This window comes from Bombina bombina, chromosome 3 (assembly GCF_027579735.1).
Source record: "Bombina bombina isolate aBomBom1 chromosome 3, aBomBom1.pri, whole genome shotgun sequence".
Lineage (NCBI taxonomy): Eukaryota > Metazoa > Chordata > Amphibia > Anura > Bombinatoridae > Bombina > Bombina bombina.
In genome coordinates, this window is record NC_069501.1 from 1,050,056,800 (window position 1) to 1,050,064,012 (window position 7,213).

A 7,213-nucleotide genomic window follows, 5' to 3' on the forward strand; every position below is an offset into this window, starting at 1 on the left:
TACGCCCCCTTTTTTTTTTAACAGCGAGCTTATGTGTTTTTGGTTGGTTCAGGCTGTGCTTGTCCGTTTACGTGGAGGTTTTATGGTTACCTGAAAAAGACAATGTTTCATAAGCTTTGAACGCATTGTTAAATTAACGTATTTAAATAAAATTCGGTATTTAAAGTCAAAATGGCAGTCTTAAAGGATTGCAGTAAATCAGTTTAAATCATGTTTATACTAATTAGAAATGTACAAATAGAGTGGCGCTTAGAGAACATTTAACCATGATTTTTTTTTTCTGTAAAAGGGAATGTTAAAAACCGGTGGAATGTACATAAACTAATATACAACTGCTGGGTACTTTCCACTCAGTATATAAAGTACACACGTGTTCAATTCGTATAGAACAGCGATTAGCAGGAAGTTGGAGGTGGCACAGTTGACACTGCAGGAAACAAGAGGACGCATTTGTGTGAAATACGCAACTGCTGTTATTTTTCGTTTATATTTTTGGGGAAAATGTTTGATACCTTTAAATTACAACTCTTGTATAGATAGCCACATTTCCAAAACACATATGGGTCGAACTTCGAAGATCAGTATTTTAGAAGCTTAACCCCTTAATGACCACAGCACTTTTCGGATTTCTGTCCGTTTGGGACCAAGGCTATATTTACATTTATGCGGTGTTTGTGTTTAGCTGTAATTTTCCTCTTACTCATTTACTGTACCCACACATATTATATACCGTTTTTCTCACCATTAAATGGACTTTCTAAAGATACCATTATTTTCATCATATATCATTTACTATAAAAAAAATTATAAAATATGAGGGAAAAAATGGAAAAAAACACACTTTTTCTAACTTTGACCCCCACAATCTGTTACACATCTACAACCACCAAAAAACACCCATGCTAAATAGTTTCTAAATTTTGTCCTGAGTTTAGAAATACCCAATGTTTACATGTTCTTTGCTTTTTTTGTAAGTTATAGGGCAATAAATACAAGTAGCACTTTGCTATTTCCAAACCACTTTTTTCAGAATTAGCGATAGTTATATTGGAACCCTGATATCTGTCAGGAAAACCTGAATATCCCTTGACATGTGTATATTTATATTTAGAAGACATCCCAAAGTATTGATCTAGGCCCAATTTGGTATATTTCATGCCACCATTTCACCGCCAAATACGATCAAATACAAAAAATAGTTCACTTTTTCACAAACTTTAAGTTTCTCACGGAAATTATTTACAAACTGCTTGCGTAATTATGGCACGAATCATTGTAACTGCTTCTCTGGCATCCCCTTTGTTCAGAAATAGCAGACATATATTGCTTTGGTGCTGCTTTTTGGTAATTAGAAGGCCGCTAAATGCCGCTGCGCATCACACGTGTATTATGTGTAGCAGTGAAGGGGTTAATTAGGGAGCTTGCAGGGTTAATTTTAGATTTAATGTAGAGATCAGCCTCCCACCTGACACATCAGACCTCCTGATCCCTCCCAAACAGCTCTCTTCCCTCCCCCACCCCACAATTGTCCCTGCCATATTAAAGGGACATTATACACTCATTTTTTCTTTGCATAAATGTTTTGTAGATGATCTATTTATAAAGCCCATAAAGTTTTTTTAAAAAAATGTATAATTTTGCTTATTTTTAAATAACATTGCTCTGATTTTCAGACCCCTAACCAAGCCCCAAAGTTTTATTTGAATACCATCAGCTACCTTCTCCAGCTTGCTCCTGTTTGTGTAAAGGGTCTTTTCATATGCAAAAGAAGGGGGAGGGGGGAGTGTCTTATTTCCCACTTGCAGTGGGCTTTCCAACTACCTTTTCAACAGAGCTAAACTGAAAGCTTCTAAGTACGTTTTTAAACCATTTTATACTGGATTTTTATATCGGTATCTGTGCATCTTATTCTTTATAGTAGTGTCTATTACATGCAGTTATATGAAAATGAGTGTATACTGTCCCTTTAAGGACTGGCAGAAAGCTGCCTGTACTAAAATAAGTTATTTTTGTTGTTTTTTTTTTACAAATTATTCTGCTGTGTAGGATCCCCCTTTAGCCACAACCTCACTGATCCCCCCCAAACAGCTCTCTAATCCTCCCCCGCGACCTTATTGGGAGCCATCTTGGGTACTGACAGCTGCCTGCCAGTACCCAGTTTACAAAAAAATAGATTTTTTTTTTTGGGGGGGGGGAGATCAGGGAGGTTGTGGTTTTTCTGTAGTGTAGCTCCCCCCTCCCAGATCCCTTAGATCTTATATTTACCAATTCTCTCCCCCCTCTCTCCCACTTATTACAACAACATTTTTCCGTAGTGTAGCGGTTCCCACCCGCCCGCCGCCGCCCCCAGGTGCAAGCATCCGTGTGGGCCCCATCCACGATCCCGCCCCCCCTCTTACTGTCAAGGTATATGTGAGAATTAATATATATATTATTATATATTTGGCTATCAGGACCAACAGATTCATTCATTTATAAGACATTAAATCTTTGACTGACCAAAATTCACTCCTCCCCCAATTCTGTTGATTACACAGGATGGGTCACAAAGTCACTTAAAAAGAAATGTTGTCAAAGTTATCTTGAGGAAGAGCAGAGGTTTATAGCTTGATATAGGATAGGACCATTGAACCATTTCCAAGAAAAGACAGATTGCCTCAAAAGATAGTTATCTGTATATTCTATGTATTCCACATCTGAGAACAAAGGATTGATTCCAAAAGATATCCCGCTGAGGTGTGAATTTAAAATCCTTCTTTCTACTCTGAAACCATCTATATTTTTGTGTGTTATAAATCTTGGATCAAACAAGAAATCTCAATTTCTTGATTAACAGAACATCTGAAAACAGGATTGTCGGATAGATAACCTCATACAGTGTTACACAGACACAATGTCTGAGAAATGGCTGAAGCTACAAACATGTTCAAGAAATTATAGCTTTTACCAACTACTTGTAAAATGACCTCTGCTGTGTATTGAGACAATGAAAGTTTGACCAGCAAAGACACATGTTTACAATGTAGCTAGTTGAATTCATTTTTTTTATAGTAATTGATATAATTTCGTTTGTGTATAACAATGTGTAATCAGCTGGATTTTATATAAATAAGGGAATACTCAAATGAGTGTATGTGTGTGTATATATATATATAATTTGTGTGTGTGGGATACACATATGTACAGTATATTCAGACACATATTAAACATGGAGACCTGAGAGCTAAAATTTCAAAATGTTTTTACCTATATATATATTTTGGAAGCATAGAATGTTTTAGGATTTAAAATGAGCATTCTAACAATTATCTCTTTCATTTCAGGCATCTAAGAAGTACACATATAATTTATATTTTAAATGATATTCTGTATATTTTATCCTCTCAAAGATAGATATACAGATATGAAATATTAATCTGTATGCAATAATAATCCAATGTAGATATAATTGTGTGAGAACCACATATATCTATGTATGTGATGTTGAGCGGATGACTGAAGAAGGAAATTGAATCCAGGATGAGGATATTATGATTTTAAGTTATTTCATAAAATATATGGTTTTAAATGCATTTTATATATTATAAGTGGAATAAATTCACATGTGGTCTTAAAATAATCAGAATAAATAATGTGACATAACATTTTAAATTACAAATTTTAAAGAAATGTTTTTAAATGTTAGAAATGATTAAATTAAACTGTTTGTTTGTCATGCTGCCCCTGATGGCCAAAATCCAGTATAACAGTCAAAAGATTTGACTGATTAAAAAATAACTCCCAGATGAACCAATCCATGCTTAGCTTCTTAAGGGCCAATCACAAAGCAGATCCGGAGGGCCTATCCAATTCGCTAATGATGGTACAAAACAAAAAGGGGTGGGGTGATATCACATGATAAAATCCCCAAGCATAGAAAATTCAGGGCTGGCTGTCAGTGTGCTAAACTGTGACTGATGAAAATTTGGCTGTGTTACATACAGTTACAAAAGGCATAATAGCTACCTTGCTTTTCCACATGCAAAAACTAATTTTTGGTATTCTGAGGCGAGTTGGATAAACTGGGTAATGTATGATTGTTCTAATTTTTAATATTTTAAACAAAGGTAATTGGTAAGACCATAGTCAAATTGTAGTTAAAGGGACAGTCTAGTATAAATTAAACTTTCATTATTCAGATAGGACTTTTAATTTTAATCCACTTTCCAATTTACTTTTATCATCAAATTTGCTTTTTTCTCTTGGTATTCTTAGTTTAAACTAAACATAGGTAGGCTCATATTCTAATTTCTAAGTCTTTGAGGGCTGCCTCTTATCACATGCTTTTTAAATCTCTTTTAAACACAAAGAGACAGAAAGTACACGTGGGCCATATAGATAACACTGTGTTCAGGCACAGGGGGTTAATTAAGATCTAGCACAAAACAATGCTAAATTTAAGACAATAGATAATAAACAGTCACAGTCATGTGATCAGGGGGCTGGAAGAAGGTTCCTAGATACAAGGTAATCACAGAGGTAAAAAATATATTAATATTACTGTGTTGGTTATGCAAAACTGGGGAATGGGTAATAAAGGGATTATCTATCTTTTAAAACAATAACAATTCTATGGTAGACTGTCCCTTTAATAGATTTAAAGGGGCACTCAGTATTTTAAACTGTATTTCATAGTCCTGTTTAGTGTTAAGTTTGTCTTTTGTATGCTAAGTAATTTATCTTTGCAAAATATAGATATATATATCTTAGAATTGGTTTTAATTATAAGTAACTAAGAATTTATTTCAGCTTAAATAAATGGGCATTTAAAGAGACTGTTTACATTAAGAATATATGTACTTTTAGTGTCCTAATTAGAATTGTATTAGAATCAATTGTAGCTATATAGCTGATTGTACTGTATGAATGTTAGTAGCTTATATCTTGGTCTCATTGTGGTATTTTAAATGCAACTCTGATTTTATAGAGTGAATAAGGCTAGTTCTAAAGGTAATTTTTTATGAGATTTGCATAGCATATTTTAATAGTTTTAAATGTGTATAGTATTGATTCATATTCTTTTTCCTACAAATATATTTCAATGTGTTTATAAATATTAACTAATAAAAAGAATTCAGGAATTTATATTAATTTTATGGTTTTTGGTATATGCATATTTTATTGGGGTTTAGAATAAAGAATAATTATTAAATATATTGTGTTATAACCCGGCCATATACTGACATTATCAACACCATCGATTGCTGTCCACCCACCTCCCACATCGGCTTCCACCCACCAACGATTGCGGCCATCGATGTCCGGGGAAGAGAGGTCCACAGAGTGGCTCTCTCTGCATCGGATGGCTAAAAAAACCTTATTGCAGGATGCCTCAATATCGAGGCATAACTGCAATAACCGGAAAGCAGCTGGAAGCGATCAGGATCGCTTCCACCGCTTTCCAAGACCGACGAGGTGCGGGGTAAGTCCTCGGTCGTTAACTGTATTTTTTTAGAGGACGTACCCCGTACGTTGTTGGTCGTTAAGGGGTTAAAGGCCCGTTTATACTGTTAAGGCTATTAAACATGCTAATAATAATCAGAAAAGTGTCCAGTGGTTAGGCTTGCCGCTGTTCTCCACAAAAATACTGAAAATCTTTTGGTGACTGGGGAAATTGGTAGTTGGGGGTCACACAATGACCCCCAAAAGCTCTACCTGAGCCCTCACTCTTGATCCTACCATGCTTTTTTTTCTCAACTGGGCAGTAATTTTATCACTTTGTTGCCAGTAACATTCAAAATAAAAAATGTTACCTCATTGGTTGCTAGTAACACACATAAACAGTTGTGATTTAACTCATTGACTGCCCCTCACTTATTTCTTCTCCATATTTGTAATACGTTGAGGCATAGGAGACCATTTACAATTAGCTAATACTTAGGGACTTTAAAGAAATTGGACATTTAAGTGTCCAGTATTTTTGTGAAGATTTAACTGGACAGCCTGCTAAAATACTGGACTGTCCGGTTGAAAACTGGACACCTAGCAACCCTACTAGTGACACAAGGTCTGATTTAGATACAATTGCAAGTTATCCTCAATCTGCTTTACTCCTCCAGAGAGTTGAGGCCACCTTGTTAGGCCAGTCATCAGAAGCCCCCAAAGCTCACATTTTAGTTTTTTCTGATTGCCGCAAAAACTATAGCACACATTGTTCTGCTTTTTCATGAGGGCTACAAAATCTAGTGCAGAGGGCTGTCAGGGTTTTTTCTCTGCTTTGTTTGCCATGTGCTGCTTGCAGCCATTTTACTAACCTTTCTTGCTGAATCTGGTTCAGAGTCTGTGATGCTGCTCATTTCCTGCACACCCTCTTATTTCCAGACTGTTGTACATCATCTGTGGAGACAGGTTGCAGTCTCAGAATTGTGATGTCATCACTTATTTTTTAAAGGGCCTCTGTTCAGTATGCTTTGCCCTTGCGTTGTCTCAGACCTGTTTGTGAGTTCCTGTGTATTACCTGGCTAGTCTGACGTCTCTTCTGGTTCCTGATCCCTGGCTTGTTCCTGACTTTGCTGTTCTCCTTGTTCCTGTTTTCGGCTCGTCTGACTACCAGCTCTGGTTTTGACTCCTGGCTTGTTATTTGACTTGTGAACTTTTTATTATTTTTGTTATTAATAAAGGTGTTATTATTTTTGCACTTCTTGTCTCAGTCTGATTCTTGGCACCATGACATTACGCAAAAGCCATGAATCCTGATGGTGCTAATAATCCACCTTCACCTACAATTATTTCCAGGATTGATGAACAGGACCACCGCTTGGATCAATTTGCACTAGCCTTGCAAACCCTGCTGACTCGCACTGCACATTTGTACCAGAGTGTCCCACAAGTCATGGCTGCTTCTGTTTCCGCTGCTGCACCTAGTCCTACCAGGAGCATGTCCAGTTCTGCACCTCTACCTCAGCGTTATGGAGGCAATTTACTTTGAGATGTTACCTCATGCGTTTCCCTCTGACAGAGCTAAGGTGGGATTTCTCATCTCTTTACTCTCTGACACGGCCCTTGCCTGGGCTAATCCCTTGTGGGAAACTAATAAACCTGTGATTTCTTTTTTTTTTTTTTTTTTTTTTTCTTTATTATTTTTCTTAGCCAACAAAATATGCCATTATGGACATTACATAAGGATATGCCGCGCAGGGCAAAAAATACCAGCATACAGTATAGAATTAGAATC